General features: G+C 32.7%; 1 protein-coding gene across 1 annotated transcript in view; it reads left to right on the top strand.

Moving 5' to 3' along the window:
- The window catches only part of LOC106130403 (GTP cyclohydrolase 1), a 30332-nt gene that overhangs the window by 3446 nt on the left and 7763 nt on the right, over nt 1–19123 (top strand). The gene's annotated exons all lie outside the window — the stretch shown is intronic.

The raw sequence follows: 19123 nt of genomic DNA, 5'->3' as shown, positions 1-19123 counted from the left end.
AGACTTTGTGAGACTGTTGTCTCCGTCCAACCCGCAAGGGGTAAACCTGATTATATGTTTGTATGTATTGATTTGGAATAATATAAGTTAAAACAAGACAATAGAATAGAATAGATTTATATTCAAAATTGGATACAAGGTATCACTTATTGACGTCACATCTCTTAACTAACTACTACCGCTTCCAAAGCGCATGTGTAGAAGAAGCGGCGGAACAAACTACACTGCAGCATTTTCATCGGACGTCAATATACAAATATAGATCTCTTAAATCTAAATCATGAACGATTACACATTGTCTACTTATATTGTCTTTGTCTATATAGAAATGTTGTAAATATGTCAAATAAACCTCAAATAATTGAGATTCCAAAAATTTCACCACTTCGAAAGTCGTAAATTATTCCAATTTCAAAAATAATAAAAACAATTGCAGACAAATAAAAATCCCAATAAAATCTAAATCACGGTTACAACAGCTTTAACTTAATCTCGCTTGGTGATTAAGTGACCATTTATCATTGAATTCGCGACATACTATATCAGCGGCTCACATACTGGCTCGCTATATCACTTTACTATGTCAAGGTGTTAGTATAACTGCTTAGCTTCATATAAATTGTAGTTTATGTGTTTATTATCAAACTTTTCTATAAGTATACATAGTAATCCTACTAATATTATAAATGCGAAAGTTTGTGAGTGTATGGATCAGTATGGATGTTTGTTACTTATTTCACGCAAAAACTACTGAACCGAAGCTGAAGACTGACTGAGCTGAAGACCCAGAATAACATATAGGCTACTTTTTATCCCGGAATTCCCGCGGTTTCCATACGGACGAAGTCGCGGGCGGCCTCTAGTTTTACTATAATTTTCAAATGATACGATTAGTATTTCCATGGAATTTCGCCAAAGTTAAGAAATCGTAATTTAACTGAGTTAGTCTGAGAAATTAAGGTCGATGGTCGAATCGGTAAGATGCCCGGTTAAAATGCGTGATGCGCAGAAAGGCACAGGTTCGAATTCCACCTCGGCCATGTACCAATGACTATTTTCGGAGTTATGTACATAAGTTTGAAAACATCGTGAGGAAATCTGCACGGTCAGGCAAATGTGTGTGTAACCATGGATCCAATACGGGTTAGGTTTGGAATGGTACTTCCGGTGGTCACGCGAGTAAGACCTGTTATTGTTGCTCCTGATAAAAGTGAAGATTTAGTCCACTATTTACAAGTTTTAAGTGAAAACAGGCTGAGAATCATAACCTCAACCTTCTGCGGCAAAGGTACGACACTGAATCTAACGTAATAACATAACTATTTTACCACAAAACGATATCTTAATTTTGCCAAAATCCAACAACTGAAAAATTTTGAATTTAACTTGTATGTTTTTACGAAATTCAGCCAATAAGAGCAAATTTAACATTTAAACCACATCCCACAAAACTTTCGTCACAGCCGGCAGGCATAAATATATACGTCAATTGAATGACATGACGTTGACATTGACACAATAACAAATAATATTTACTTTTTTAAATTTGAGTTCCTGCATATTTGCCAGTCAAAACGTTCCGTTCCAATAGAAGAATATCTTTAGAAACACATAAATGGACTCAGAAAATATTACTTTTAGGCGACCAGAAATATCAAATTCACTAAATGATTCTGATAACTCTTCTTTGTTAGATTCGACGATAATGAGCCTACCTAATACATCTATTAACAACAGTGTTACACAGATTGAAATTCAGGAACGGATTGAAAATCTTGAATCGAAATTACTTTCAGCGAACAATGAAATAGATAATTTGAACGAGGAAAATATAAAATTAAAAAATGAATTACATAGATGCCAAAAAGTAATAGAAACATATAAAAAAATTTGTACAGAAAAAGTTTTATCTCCTGCTTCTGTAAAAAAGAAAAGTAAAAAAAGGTTTCAAGAATCGACACTTTCCCAAAGGCTTTATCAAGAAAGTCCTACTAAATTAAATTTGGCAAATAGACAAGATCATGATTTTATTGATAAAGATGACGAAAATAAAAAGATAGATAACAAAATTAATAAAAATTGTGATAAAGATAACGAAAATAAGAAGACAGGTATTCAATTAATTAATGATAAAGATGACGATAAATCTCCGAAAAAACAATCGACAAAAAAGCTGAAAAAACCTTTACCTTCTAAATCGATTTCAAATTTAGTAGAAGATAAAATAGAAAAAGAAGATAATAACAGAAGTAAACAAAAACTTCAGAAACCAGACGTAAGTGATACAAAGAGTGTAACAAAAATATGCTTAATAAGTACTAATAAAAATAACAAGATGCTGTCCATTGCCGAAAGTACTTTTGGAAATTACAGGATATGTCATTATTTAAAGCCGAATTGTGGAATCAAGAATATGATTGAAGACTTAAATAATAAATTAAAAGACTACACTAACAAAGACTGCTGCGTCATCTTTATTGGAGATGAAGACTTCAAGAAAACTAATAATTATTTTGATATAGTGTTAAACTTAAGAGAAGAATTACAATTAATAACACATACTAATATTGTACTATGTTTGCCGACATTTGTATGTAACAATAACTCCACGATTTTCAATTGGCGACTTGAATGTTTCAACAATCTGTTATACCTAGACATTCATACGCATAATTACGCATATTTGCTTGATTCAAATTTGAATCTTTCCTATGATTATGACATGTTTTCCATACGATCTGGTACTATTAATAATAATGGTATTAAACAAATATTTAGGGACTTACAGGAATTAATGTTGAATATAATTGTTAATGAAAATTTAAACAGTGACGAATATGATATTATGGATAAAGTAAGCCCTGCTTCAAGTTCTGATTTTTTTCCTAAATAAATACAATAATTTAAACTTGACTATTTTACATCAAAATATTGCGGGTTTGATAAATAAGTCAGATCTTTTGTCAGTACTTACATCTGGAAGAGTTAGCTGATGAAAAAATTTATGTAGATGTTATTTGTATATCTGAACATTTCATAAAATCTGGTGATGAAGAAGAATTGAACATTCCAAATTATCGTTCTGCGGCCATCTATTCCAGAAAAAATATTAAACGTGGTGGAACATGCATTTTAGTAAAAAATGATGTAAGTTTCAATGAGTTGAATTGTGTTGCGGAACTATCTGTGCCTGATATAGTAGAGTGCTGTGCGGTTGAATTAATTCAATGTAATTTATTTGTATTATGTGTATACAGACCTTCAACTTCAAAGGATTTTGAGACTTTTTATTATAGGTTAGATTTAATTTTGAAAACATTATTTAAAAAATGTAATAAAAGAATTGTTATGTGTGGAGACTTCAATATTGACGTATTAAAAAAAACGAATTTAGCCCAGGAATTTGAATATTTTCTAATGGGTTATAATCTCAAATTACAAATAAGACAAGTAACTAGACCGCGTTCTCAAACATGCTTAGATAATTTTGCCCACAACTTACAACTCAAATGTAAAAATCAGGTAATAGAATTCGCGTTGTCGGACCATTCAGCTCAAATCATAGAGATACCGATGGATAAAATCAACAAATTAAGTCAATGGCGTGCTAAAAAAAGAGATTTGTCGATTGAATATTTAAAACTTTTTGAAAACCACATAAAAAACTTTCCCTTTTCTGGTATCTATAATACAGATGATCCCAATACTGCTTTCAATCATTTCTTTGATAATTTTCAAATGATTTACAATCTCTGTTTTCCGTTTAAAATAAAAATATTTAAAAGTAAGAAGAAATTGAGATGGATTTCAAAAGGAATAAAAATTTGCAGTCGAAGAAAAAGAAGTTTATTATGGAAACATAGAACAGCGCCATCTAGGCAGACCAAAATTAATTTAAAAAAATACTCAAAAAAATTTAAAACCATAATCAATTTAACACAGAAGGCTCAAAATACATTTTACATCAACAACGCACATAATAAATCAAAAGCAACTTGGCAAATAATAAATGATAAATATAAAAAAAAAGACTACATATCAGAAGTTCAACACGATGATAACTCAATATCAGATCCTAAATCAATAGCAGAGGCTTTTAATGCGTACTTTATTGAAAAAATTGAAACATCTTCGAATAAATTATATGATAAAGTTGATCTAATATTTCAGCCACAATCTATGTTTTTAATGCCAATTATGACTGAGGAAGTAATAAAAATTGTAAGAACACTAAAAAACACCAATAGTACAGGTTACGATGATATCTCCACAAAAGTGGTTAAGTCTGTTTGTGAAGATATTGCCCCACATATATGTTTTCTCATCAATATGTGCATTTCTGCTGGTATTTATCCTGATAAACTTAAACCAACTATTATAAAACCACTACATAAAAAAGGGGATAAAAAAATTATGTCTAATTTTAGGCCAGTGGCACTTGGAACAATTTATACAAAGATTTTTGAAAAATATTTATATGACTCCATTTACAATTACTTGACTAAATATAAAATTTTATGTGACGAACAAAAGGGATTTAGAAAGAATAAGACAATTAGTATGGCGATATATGATATGCTGGACATTGTAATGAAAAATGTGGATAAGATGAACCCTGTATGCGTAGTGTATACCGATATGACACAAGCATTTGACTTTGTTAATCGCAATAGACTATTGAACAAATTAAATACGTACGGCATCAGAGGAAATGTATTAAATTTAATAAAATCTTACTTAGATAACAGAAGCCAATGCGTGGAAATAACCAGTATTTGTCCCAAAAAAAAGCAAGAAATTAATCATCTGTCAGGATATAGAATAAACAAGTTCGGCGTTCCTCAAGGAAGCGTCCTTGGGCCGCTTCTGTTTCTCATTTATATTAATGATTTACCTCAAAAAATACAGCAAAAAATGGTACTATTTGCAGACGATAGCACTGCAATTATTAAATGTGACGACCCGAAGGAGTACGAATATGACATAAATAATACAATAAATGATATAATTCAATGGTTAGAAACTAATAATTTAAAAATTAATTTAATCAAAACTAAAGTTATGCAATTTTATAATAGAAAAATACCACCTAATCTTAACATACAATATAATAGTCAAAATATTGACGAAGTTCAAACGACAAAGTTCCTTGGCCTTACTGTTGACAGTCAATTATCATGGTCTTCTCATATCGAAGAAGTATGTAAAAAACTAAACAAATCGGCTTATGCGTTATTTAGGATATCTAAAAAAGTTAAATTAGAAGCTGCATTGGTGGCTTATCATGGTTTAGTCACCCCTCATTTAAACTATGGTGTAATATTTTGGGGTAATGCGGTAGAAGTTAACAAAGTCTTCAAGGCCCAAAAAAGATGTATCAGATCGATGTGTGGACTGAAATCTAGAGACAGCTGTGTGCCTATGTTTAAAGCACATAAAATGTTAACATTACCCAGTATTTATATATTAGAAGTTTGTCTTTTTGTAAAATCTAATCCCCACTTGTTTACAAAAATAGCGGACATAAGAATGAGGCCAGATCGTGTGAGACCTCAATACCAGCAAAAGTTGGTTATTGGAGGACATCATAAATCTTTGATAAGTAATAATGTGATCGGGATGGCTCCTAAGATTTTTAATAAATTGCCAGATAGTTATAAGACCGAAGATTTAGTGACATTTAAAAAGACAATTAAACAGCTTTTAATAGAAAGATGTTATTACAGTGTTAAAGATTTTCTACAAGACAATTTGACATAATAATTCGATTTAATTTATATAATTCTTATTTTTGATGTGTGTACTGACATTTTCAATTTTATTTTAATTTTTATGTTGACTTTATTTTATATAAATGTATGTAATTAATTATTGTACGTCTGTAAAGACAGGACTCAGTGGTACTCTATACAATTATATTATCTTTTTACCTGTGCTCCACAATAAATAGATTTGATTTGATTTGATTTGATTTGATTTAGGTTTACCTGCAAAGTTTGCGGAGGTCAGATGGGAGTCGCTTCGAGTAAAAACCTGACTCGCCCAATCTAGGATCCATGGTCAAAGGCATACCCCGGGCTCCTCTCTAGAGAGGTGTGGATGCAACCGGTACTAAAGATAGGAGGAAGAAGAAGAGTACGAGAAAATAAATAATAGTTTAAAAAAACCTAAAAAACTACGCTTTTATTGCTAATCAAACTAAAAAATAGAAAATAAAAATTAATGACAAAGGAATTATAAAACAGTAGTAGCAAGTCGAACAATCAGTTATAGTAAATTACCTCCGATTAAAATTATAACAAAATTAAATTTATAAACAAAACAATTTAAATCTGAGTAAAAAGCGTGGGGTGCTTGATGTAGTAAATATTAAAATCATTCTATTAGCATATATTTATGACAAGAGAGTTATAAAAATGAAGTAAAATGCACCCCACGCTTTTTACTCCGATTTAAATTGTTTTGTTTATAAATTTAATTTTGTTATAATTTTAATCCGAGGTAATTGACTATAACTGATTGTTCGACTTGCTACTACTGTTTTATAATTCCTTTGTCATTAATTTTTATTTTCTATTTTTTAGTTTGATTAGCAATAAAAGCGTAGTTTTTTAGTTTTTTTTAAACTATTATTTATTTTCTATTTTTTAGTTCGATTAGCAATAAAACGCGTAGTTTTTTAGTTTTTTTATACAATTATTTTTTGGAAGTTAACACTTCTAGTATAACTATCATACTAGAAAAGACTTTTGCAACCATGCACCCATCGCTGGAGGTTTTCACAACTTACTTTCTTAAAGTTATATGTGGCCTGATTGGATTAAATCTCATAATATTCTCAGAATGATGATTCTTTTTTAGGCGATGGGCTTGCAACCTGTCACTATTTGAATCTCAATTCTATCTTAAAGCCAAATAGCTGAACGTGGCCTATCAGTCTTTACAAGACTGTTGGCTCTGTCTACCCCGCAAGGGATATAGACGTGATTATATGTATGTATGATAATTGTTAAACCCAGTTGAAAAGAATTTTATAGTGATAAATCACTGTTAATAATATTTTTGACTATCCAGCAAACATAATAATTTTCGATTGTGGCCTTGCCAGGAATCAAACCACAAGATTAAGAGGCAGATTGATACAGGAACAAAAATATTTCAAACATACCTCCACTGCCTTTACAACCAGGAACGCAACAATGTTTATCTGAAGACATCGTGGCACTTTCGTTGTAAAACTGTCTTTCACAAAAACAAACACAAACTTGGGACTCCTATCTCAAATAATCAGGTACTTTTTACAGGAATCCTATCTAAAAAATATCTGCACAACACAGTGAACACAGTCAGAGTCCAATCTCAGATGATAAAATCACACGAATATCCGGAAGAACAAAGCTCGACTCAACGGAAGATTCCAAACTACAAATAACGACAAGTTATCAGCACAAAACAAAGTGCAAATAGGTAAATACACAGGCATCGGTATAAAAAAACAGAAAGAAAGTTTACAGGTTTTCTAATCGAATTCAAAACTTACTGCAAAACTTATTTGACATATTAAATAAACAGTCACTCATTTCTTAAACGAGTATTACAGTGTTGCTATTATAAATAGGCAAAAGATACCTAATGTTAATTCAAGAATTGCATTAATATGTTAAATACGTATTAAATATCGCAAAGTTCTGTAGGTAGTAACTTTATTCTTGTATTGTTGTAAATTTAGTTGTTCAATTTTCATTTATTACTTTTGTTTTATTACTTATATATTTTTTATTGTTTTAAAATATTCTACTAATTCTACTATTGTTTCTAATGGTAATTCTAAATGGAGCGATGCGATGAAATAAAAAAGCCTCAGGTTAATAGTAACATTATATGGAAATATATTACATCTCTTTTTGGACTCCTTATACGTCAGAACTTCTTGGTTTCTTGTATGGAGATTACTGGCACTGGTACTATCTCTGTCTCTTTTACTCTCATACGAAGGATCTAAAAATGAACTTATTAATCCTGGCAGTTTTATTCAGGATAATGAGAAACTCTTATCAAAATATTGCATTGTCATCGGTCCTTGATACGTGTGCAAAGTTTCAAGTTGATCAGACGTTTAGAAATCAGTGAAAATTAAGCTCAAAGATTCCGTTACATACATACATACATACAACCCAAGCTAATAAAAGCGTAGTAATAAGGAGTAGGTCACAACATAAGATTGCTAACTGCAAAAATAAATTAATTATTTTAGTGGGATTTTTTAATCCACGCGAGCGAAGCTGCGGGCGTACTACTAATGTCAGTTGCTAGTCCACCCCGTTAAAGAAAAATCACATTCCCTTGATTGCCTTTACAATCTGCACAGATAAGAAGCAGCTGGAACACACTACGTTTTTTTTTGCACTACCAGACCAGCGTGAAAGCTTGCACTAAATAAATGTGCCTTTAGCCTTAGTCGACCTTTACCATGTCCATGGAGTGGTGTTATTAAATAAAAATGCCGGGAACCACACGGCAAGTATGGATATATTGATCCTTGTGTTCCAATTGTGACCACGCAATTGTAACATAGGTGTCATTGTTCGGCCACCCACTAATATACGGTTTCCAGTGTGAAATTCTAGCCGTCTTGACCTGACCACAGACCTACTTAGGTTATAAACCATATAGATTTCATAAAACCTTTTTAGCTTAGAAAAAATATTTAAAAAAACCGGCCAAATGCGAGTCGGTATTGAGCATTAAAAAGGTAACATTTATGAAAATACATTATTTGTGAAAATTTCAGCTTTCTAGCTATCAGTGTTTATAAGATACAGGCTGGTGACAGACAGACACCGGAGGATTTTTATAGGGTCCCGTTTTTACTTTTTAGGTACGGAATCCTAATTTTTAATTCTGATTTTTATAATGAGCGAAATATTTGCGACTACTTATACTTAATCAGAACTGCATGCTTAACTTAGTTTAATTCTGAACTCGTACTAAATCTTCCCCACTTGGAAGAATATAAATGTCCAGTGGAAGGCTGAAGTAACTTGAGCCAAAGCTCGGAAAATGTCAAGCTTTTTAGTAAATAGACCGCAAGTCCTTCCAAGGCTTTCAGTATGAAATTACAGTCGCAGACTTTGTACAATCGCGCACAGAATGATTTTTGTTTTTTTTTTTACCGCTTGAATTAAAAAAGAAAAAAATTTGTGGACAGTTTTTCAATAAGACATTATGTTAAAAAATTATGTTCATATTACGTCCTTGTTATTAATTTTTTAAGCTTAAAACTTTTTACATTTTTTTGTTGTATTTCCAGATATATTTTTTCAAACCTTTTTACCTGAACATTTATTCATTTACTCGAAAGAAATCCAGAATAAAAAAAAATCACAAAATTATTGTGTCATTTCATATTAAAAGGCATAATCTCATTAACTTTCCACACAAAAATACCAATGTCACGTCCCAAGAAAATCCCCATGTTCAGTAAATTTACCTTGTTTCTGGGAAGTTATGCGTAACAAAAACCCAACGGCTACTGCGGGCTAGACTGCCCAACGACAATTCAACTGGTTTTACCTGATCTGTGACGTCAGCCGACAGCAAATTTAGCTGATTCATATCAACGTCATTCGGTGGTTTACTTGAACCGTATTGATTTTTTTTTAATTAGGTACATACATATAGTCACGTCTATATCCCTTACGGGGTAGACAGAGCCAACAGACACGAAAAGACTGAATGGCCACGTTCAGCTGCTCGGCTTAATGATGGGGAATTGAGATCCAAATAGTGACAGGTTGCTAGCCCATCGCCTAAAAAAAGGATCGCAATTTTAATGAGCCTATCCCTTAGTCGCAATTTTTTTACGTATTGAAAAATACTATCAGTACACAATAAAACTTAAAAGGTGTAAATTAATAAAAGTAAATGAGTAATGTTATCTTGAACTGCGGAATAAATATGATAATTATTGTATAATACTGACATTAATATCTTTATATTGATGTCAATTTTTTTAATTATTTATTGTATTCATTTGTTATTTCGGCATGAATATTATTCATTGAATAATCTTTATCTTCACCAATGTACCTATGAAAATCTTTCTTGCATAGTAACTCGATTTATTGCGTCATAAATTAATCATTCATTTATACAGATGAGACACTTACATCTACATTATTCAGAGATTTAAGCTGGGGAGATATTTGGTAAAAATGAAAAGGAGTGCCGTGTGGTTCCCGGCACCAATACAAAAAAGAATAGGACCACTCCATCTCATTCTCATGGATGTCGTAAAAGGCGACTAAGGGATAGGCTTACAAACTTGGGATTCTTTTTTAGGCGATGCGCTAGCAACCTGTCATTATTTGAATATCAATTCTATCATTAAGTCAAATAGCTGAACGCGGCCATTCAGTCTTTTCAAGACTGTTGGCTCTGTCTACCCCGCAAGGGACAAAGACGTAACCGTATGTATGTATGTATGTATCATGTAGATGTTGTAAATAAAAAAAAACTTTTTTCTATGATTAGGCATTCACGTAAATGATACATATTATACCTCTTTCTCACCAAATTCCTAAACCTCGGTTTTATTTCAGCTGTTTGTGTACATAAATGCTTTTAATTTTACATTACATCTATACTAATATTATAAAGCTAGTTATCTACATAGTACTACATCTAAATACTAAACGGATATGTTATCAATGTAATATATGATAATAAGTGATCGTCAAATTGATAGATAGTGCACAGCTAAAACTGTATAGCCGAGGGCCTTTTTTTTGAAAATTTCTTGATTATCATACATACATACATATCGTTACGTCTATATCCCTTGCGGGGTAAACAGAGCTAACATTCTCGAAAAGACCTATAGGCTTCAGTTGTTTGGCTTAATGATAGAATTGAGATTCAAATAGTGACAGGTTGCTAGCCCATCGCGTAAGAATCCCAAGTATTTAAAGTTATTCTTTAGTTGCCTTTTACGATATCCATGGGAAAGAGTTTTTTTTCTATTTGTGCTGGGAACCACACGGTTGTTTATGCAAGAAGATAGAAATTGGGAAGTAGGCTTCTTAAGGAGTGTAGAGAAGCAAAAATCTCAATTCGATCATTAAGCCAAACAGCTGAACGTGGCCTATTGGTCTTTTCGAGACTGTTGGCTCTATCTATCCCGCAAGGGATATAGATGTTACGATATGTATGTATGTATGAGAAGCAAGAAAGTTTCAAAAAGTCTTTTGGAAACCAAAATATGAAATTACTAGCTTTCCGCCCGCGGCTTCGCGCACGTGTAATTCGGTTATATATAGCGTTTTTTAATGATCTCGACAGGGCTTTTTCTTCCACAGGCTGAAATCTTGTTACAACTGGAATTAAATATAGCCTGTGTTACTCAGGGATGATGTAGATTTCTAATGGTGAATGTTTGAAATCGATTCAGTAGTTTCGGAGTTTATCGATTACATGTGTAAACAAACAAACATATAAAAAAATAGATTGTTCCTCTTTATAATATTAGTATACATACAAATCTATATAGAAAAAATAAAGCGAGACAAAATCATCGTCTCAAAAGAAAAAAAAACAGGATTTATAGGACGAAGAGGCCTTACAGGATTTCCTTCTGTTTAAGTATTTGCGTCTGATAGTCATCATCCCATGTGAATGAGCTGATGATGGAAGGTACAACTCCTCAACGGTTAGGAGTTGAAAGAAAATTCTTACGAAGTTATACGTACATGTGAGGCTATTAGGTTGACCTGATAATAAAAAGTAAATCTCATTAACGTTAAGAATTTAGGTGAAAATGGATGCGGACAAATTTCGTCTCTTCACTTGTTTCCTTTTAGCTGTTTGTATGGGTAGTGTTAACACAAAATAGGGATTTAAAGGCGTGATGTTATTAATGTTATGCATGTATGTACATAATTATGTATGTTATTATGTATGTTAAAGAGACGACTGAAAGTTGTCATACAAAGTCTTTTTTTTAAGGATGGGAAATCATCAAATGACCTCTCCCGCTCTGGGTGGAACGGAAGGGAGTGTCAGACTTTTACTGACTAAAACCCACCTCGTTCCTTCAGTTGCCTTTTGCGTTCCGGGGCCACGGTATCTCGTTAGAACTTTCCCGCAGCCCCGGCTCAGTTTATCCCGTTTCCTCCCCTTGGGGGTTGACATTTCAAAAATCCCTTCTTAGTGCTCACTTATGTTACTAAAGGAACCTCTGTTCAAAATCTCAGACTCCTATACCGAGCGGTTTCGGCTGTGCGTTAATAAATCAGTCACCCAATCGCACCCCCTAAATCACGATTGGAGGGTAGTTTGAAAAAACTTATAATGTCAAACATATTTACTTGCCTATGTACGTGTTCATGCCAAGTTTCAAGTTTATAAACCCAAGGAATAAGATTTTTCATAGAAACGTTTTTACCCCTTATCCCCCCCTTGGGGGTTGAATTTCCAAAAATCCTTTCTTAGTGCTCCCCTACATATCCCAAGGAACCTACATTCCAAATTTCAGCTCTCTACGACCAGTAGTTTCGACTGTGCGTTGTCTGTCAGTCAGTCACTCAGTAACGGAAGAGTTTTATATATATAGATAGATAACAGGCTTTGTAAAATTATTAATTAAGTTTTGATAATTATTAATGTACCTATATATATTTTTATTATCTCTCAAACTCTTTACTCAAAATAACCTGTTGATTATACTGGCTTTAGGCTTTTTCCACTAGTCAATATTTACATGAATAGTATTTTTATGAAATGATGATGGATTTTTTAACATTTCCCTGACATTTAACGTAAGAAATCTTTATAAGTTTTTACTTATATTTAGTCCGCTTTTTATACATGAACCGTAATAAAGTTGAATACATTAAAAAAACATAATGATATACAAAATTAATATAATGTGTATGTTTTTTATGCTACATTTAATAGTTTTAGATCATGCATGTCAAAATAAATTTAGGTAACGCGTGACACTTTTTCAAATACGGGTATTATTATTGCATCATTTTTTATCACGATATTTCATCACATTGAATGAAAATGAACTATGCTATTATGCCATAGCATAAAATATCAAAAAGTACCTATTTTCATTTATTATTGCATCATTCAGTGTCATCGTATGACACAAAAAATCCAGCTTCTTATGTCTCTAAAAATGATTTTATGCTATGACTCTAAAATAACCTAGCAACATAATTAATTTTGGCCACTTTTTTGTCAGAATTTACGCATCCAAGATTAAAAAACATTGAGTTTTTTTTTTTGTAATATTTGAGAATATGCATTTCCGAACTGAAGTTATTCTTTTTACCTAGCAACAGCATCAATAAGTATCTTAAAAAGGTTGTTATTTATTTTTGATGTGATGGTACCTTATTACAAATCAAATAAATGAATTTACTACAATTTTAATTTTAATAAAAAATAATTATAAAAAATTGGGTTGTATAAATATAAATTTAACTAATTAATGTACTATTTGTTCCGCCGAGACGCTTTCTTTGTTTGTTCAAAAAAGTTCCTAACAACAGAAATAAAATAAAAGGAAGACCCTCTGATATCGCAATCACAAACCAAAACAATGATGTTCTCTTACTTTAAAACAATCCCTATTTCCTTAAGTTAAAATCTATTATCGATTGTTTCCTTTTCTCCCAAGCACATGTGACTTGTATCGATTCAATTTTCACACAAGCGCAGTATCGAGCACTCGCGTACATAATCATCTGTTGCTTGCTACCGATCTCAGTCAGCCAAACGGAATGATCGCGTTTACGCGTCATCCAGCATAAACATTGTTCTTTTTTTATAAAACCTGTGTTTTATAATTTAAATTTCCCTGGAATTTTCGCGGCGAATTTCGTAAGTAGAACACTTTTGTTTTCACATGTACGGATTGCGCGCCATTTCTTTTTTTTTAAATCTTGGCATAAAACTATGACCATTAAAAAGTTAATGCAAATTAATTAAGATACTTATATTTTTTTAATTAAAAGGTAAACGACCTCATAGATAACCTTGCTGGATTAATGTATTGGCAATGTCAAATTGTGTTAAGTTCCGGTATTTAGTTCCTTAGTCTTGTGACCTGTTACTAAGTAAAGTCATTGACAATAATCTTGCCTAGTAAGCTTTTTCCGGATATAGTACAGTTATTTTTTTCATTATTAAAAGTGCAGGCTGTTTTCGTAATAAATTAACATACAGATATAAAGTTCTAATGTATATTACTTTATCAATTTGTTTTTTTGATTTGTTTTTAAAGAATATTACTTATTTTTAACGTATTAACAGAATTAAGCAACATAATTCATCACACATGGTTTTCTATAAAACCACCTAAGTATATGAAATATTTTAACTCTGCCATCCATAGAATTTAAAAAAAAATTAAATTAATGAATGTGAATTCTTCAATTTTGCCAAAATTTGATTTAAATTTGATGTGAAATTTTGCCAGATTAATTTTTTAATACAAATTAGAAAAAGTTAAGCCATATTTGCATTTGTAGAGTCCCTTTTATGTAATTAATTGTAAACTACTGAAAATATAGTTTATATTTTTAATCAAAAAAATATTGGCAACTGCCTATTCGTATATTTTGCCTATTTACTTTACATACATCAAAAAGTTTTATCAAAATTATTCTGCAAATTAACGTGCATAAAATGACGGGCATTTTTTTATCATATACTTCTGCCATTGCCCCATTAATCGCCCCTCAATATTTTTTTTTAATTGTGTACAAAACAGACATACTTTTCTACAGTTTACATTTTGTTTTTAATTTAATTTTTTAATAACACAAATGAAACCATTTCCTTTGATATCCTAGGCCATAAATTACCACAGTTGCATGATCAACTAATAAAAAACATAAACATTGACCTCTCTTTTCGGTTGGGGGTTACAAAACGTAATTCGACACAACAAACCGTAATACAACACAGTTTCGAAATACAAACAAAAATGCACTGATTTAGTATTTTTTGAAAGCATCACATTTTTGTTACACGTGACTTTTGTAATCGTCCAAAAATGCTTACACTAGTCTTCCGTTAGTCATTTTTCTTTCAACACAATTCTGACATTCGTCTCTTCCTATTTTTTCCCCCTGGTTACATCCTAACTTCTCTGGAGAACCCGACGCGCCTTTGGACATGATTCTGGATTGAGTAAATCAACTATTTACACGAAACGACTCCCGCCAGACCTCCGTCTCCGACTTCGTCCGCGTGGAATAGTTATTTTGAGCATCATTGAAGCCCTCATGAATAATTTTCCCCGTTTTTTTTTTCACATTTTTCATTATTTCTTTGCTCCTTATAGTTGCAGCGTGATGTTATATAGCCTAAAACCTTGATGAACCTATGATCCTGAATTGGGTAGGTCAGGTTTTACACGAAACGAGTCACTGACCTCCGCAACCTTTGTAGGAGAACATTACTTATAAAATATTAGATAGTTAAAGCCGAAAAAAAATGTTGTTACAATTTGTATACCTACTAATTGTGTTGCACAATGTGAATTTCTTTGATATCCCTATAAATACATCTCATACATCTCATATTATAAAGCTGAAGAGTTTGTTTGTTTGAACGCGCTGATCTCAGGAACTACTGGTTAGAATTAATTAATTAACAAATTCTTTTTGTGTTGAATAGACCATTTTTCGAGAAAGGCTTTAGGCTATAAAACATCACGCTGCAACTTTTAAGAGCGAAGTAGTAATGGAAAATGTGAATAAAAAACGGGGAAAATTATTCATCCTTGAGGGCTTCAACATACATACATAAAATCACGCCTCTTTCCCGGAGGGGTAGGCAGAGACTACCTCTTTCCACTTGCCACGATCTCTGCATACCTACTTCCTTCGCTTCATCCACATTCATAACTCTCTTCATGCAAGCTCGGCGGTTTCGGGTACTTTTGACCACTTTTCCTTTTTTTTTTTGAGGGCTTCAATGATGCCCAAAATAACTATTCCACGCGGACGAAGTCGCGGGCATAGCTATTAATAATATATATATATATAGGTTTGTTTGTCCGAGTGTACGCAGTAAGGACATACGTTCACTTTTGCCCCAAACAAGGACATGCCTTAGATAACTGAGCAGTGTCGTTAAATGTGATTGTTTAAGTTCTGCAATTAACTGAATAATATGTTAAAACCGCGTTTTTGCCCGCGTCACGATTGCCAATACACCAATAGAGAAAGATCCACTCCATCTCTTTTCCATACATACATATGGTCACGTCTATATCCCTTGCGGGGTAGACAGAGCCAATAGTCTTGAAAAGACTGAATGGACACGTTCAGCTATTTGGCTTAATGATAGAATTGAGATTCAAATAGTGACAGGTTGCTAGCCCATCGCCTAAAAAAGAATCCCAAGTTTGTAAGCCTATCCCTCCTCTTTTCCATTGATGACGTAAAAGGCGACTAAAAGATAGGCTTTAAAACGAGGGTTTTCTCTTGTAGGCGATGGGCTAGCAACCTGTCACTATTTGAATCTCAATGTTAGCAATGCTTTAGAATTGCACCAACTCTCTGCTTAGGGGCTCCAGCTCTGCCTTATGTATGACTTCTCTCTCTTCTATACAAATATTATAAAGCTGAAGAGTTTGTTTGTTTGAACGCGCTAATCTCAGCAACTACTAATTCGAATTGAAAAATTATTTTTTGCGTTAAATAGACCATTTATCGAGTAGGCTTTAGGCTATATAACATCACGCTGCAACTAGGTATAAGGAGCAAAGAAATAATGGAATATGTGAAAAAAACGGGGAAAATTATTCATGCTTGAGGGCTTCAATGATTCCCAAAATAACTATTCCACGCGGACGAAGTCACGGGCACAGCTAGTCATAAATAAATGATAATCTCTTTTATTAAATAATCCAGCAGAACGTGGTCTTCCAGTCTTTCCGAGACTGACTTTACGAGAGTTTGTCAACCCCATAAAACATATAAATTCACGATATATTTATGTATGTAGGTATTTATATGCAATTTCACTCAATTGCATAATATTTTTTAATTATTTAGAAATCACTTAAGACATAAAATATAAACTTTATGGCCGGAATGGTGACAGGTTAAAAAAGTGAAAATAAATGATGCAATATGTCAGAAAGTGGATCATAAGATTACTTTTACAAGAAACTGGATTGGTGTTGTTTACTTAATACATACATACATAGAGTCACGACCATATCTCTTGCGGGGTAGACACAACCAACAGTCTTAAAAAGACTGATAGGCCACGTTCAGCTTTTTGGCTTAATGATAGAATTGAGATTCAAATAGTGACAGGTTGCTAGCCCATCGGCTAAAAGAAGAATCATAATCATTTATTCCTTGAATACTTGAATATAGTTGAAGTTAGAAATCCTTAGTTTATAAGCCTACCGCTTAGTCGCCTTTTACGGCAGCGACAAAGGAAGTGGCCTATAGTTTATTAGTGCCGGAAACCACACGGCACTTTTACTTAATTAATTATAAAACTAACATCTACAATGGTATTACTGTACTGTTACAGCTGAACGTAGCCTTTCAGTCTTTTCGAGACTGTAGTAGTCTGCAAGGGATATAGACGTGACTTTATATATGTACGTATGTATAGTCTTATTACCAACTATCTTTCATCTTCTTCCTCCTGGTTGGTCTCGGTAACATCCTCACCTCTCAGGAGACGAGTCCAGGGCGCGTCTTTAGACCGTGATGCGGAGTTGGGTGAGGCAGGTTTTTACACGAAACGACTCCCGTCTGAACTCCGACACCTTTGTTAATATAAAATTAAATAAATAAATATAAATAAATATATACGGGACAAATAACACAGATTAAGTTAGCCTCGAAGTAAGTTCGAAACTTGTGTTACGAGATACTATATTTTATAATAAATACTTGTATAGATAAACATCCAAGACCCTGGGCCAATCAGAGAAAGTTCGTTTCTCATCATGCCCTGGCCGGAATTCGAACCCGGGACCTCCGGTGACACAGACAAGCGCACTACCGCTGCGCCACAGAGGCCGTCAAAAATTATACCATTAGAGTGTAATAATTATATATCACAATATACATTATATAAATCACACCTCTTTCCCGTAGAAGTACACAGAGACCACATCTTTCCACTTGCCACAATCCCTGCATACTTCTTTCGCTTCATCCATATTCATAACTCTCTTCATGCAAGCCCAGCAGTTTAGTTTAGGGTACTCTTAACATGACCTTTAGATCATATAGTCATAATTATATAACTAAAAAAAAACAGAACTAAAACATCAATATTAATCTTTAAATACCGAATGCTCTGTCTACTCCGTAACGAATAAAGACGTGAAAATATTAGCAGACATCCGCAACCATTCATTAGACTGTTCAAACTCATAACCTTGACTTTGGCGTTCGCGTAAAAACACTATGTCATTATTATGATTGATTTGCAATGGTACGTAAAACAAGACATACATAGACCCCGCTACAATTAACACTTTGAAAACGTGGGTTAAATCATTGTCAATATCAAGGTTAATGAATGAATGAAACATTAGTTGAACTGAATGAATATGACTGGATTGAACCATTAACCAAGCGGGTTAGGTTCCCCAGCAAAAGTTGCGGAGGTCGTGTAAAATATACACGTGATTATATGTATGTATGTTTTATTGTATATTAACTTTCAAAATAAATAAAATAAACCAATTTATTAAATTAAAAATTTTTAAGCAATTTTTTGGTCGATTTTAATAAACATAAACGTGAATATATAAAAAAAATATTTAAATAACGAACGTGGTGATGGTACGGTACCTTTAATGCGCGAGTCCGATTCGCTCTTGGCCGCACTTTTAAATATAATCTTCGTTTCCAAATGTTTTAGCATATGCATTTTATGGCAAAATCAGAATTAAAAGATATTGAACATTGACCTCTAAATGAATTGTGAAATCCGCTGGCTAAATATAGCTTAGATCTAATATTACATACACTCACGTGGCTAAAACAGCGGTCATTTTTTGCTTACCACAAATACAATGACTTGTACACACTATACAATGTTTTATAGATTGGTGAACCTAAGA

Source organism: Amyelois transitella, chromosome 27, assembly GCF_032362555.1.
Source record: "Amyelois transitella isolate CPQ chromosome 27, ilAmyTran1.1, whole genome shotgun sequence".
Lineage (NCBI taxonomy): Eukaryota > Metazoa > Arthropoda > Insecta > Lepidoptera > Pyralidae > Amyelois > Amyelois transitella.
This window is presented reverse-complemented; position numbering and strand designations above follow the sequence as displayed.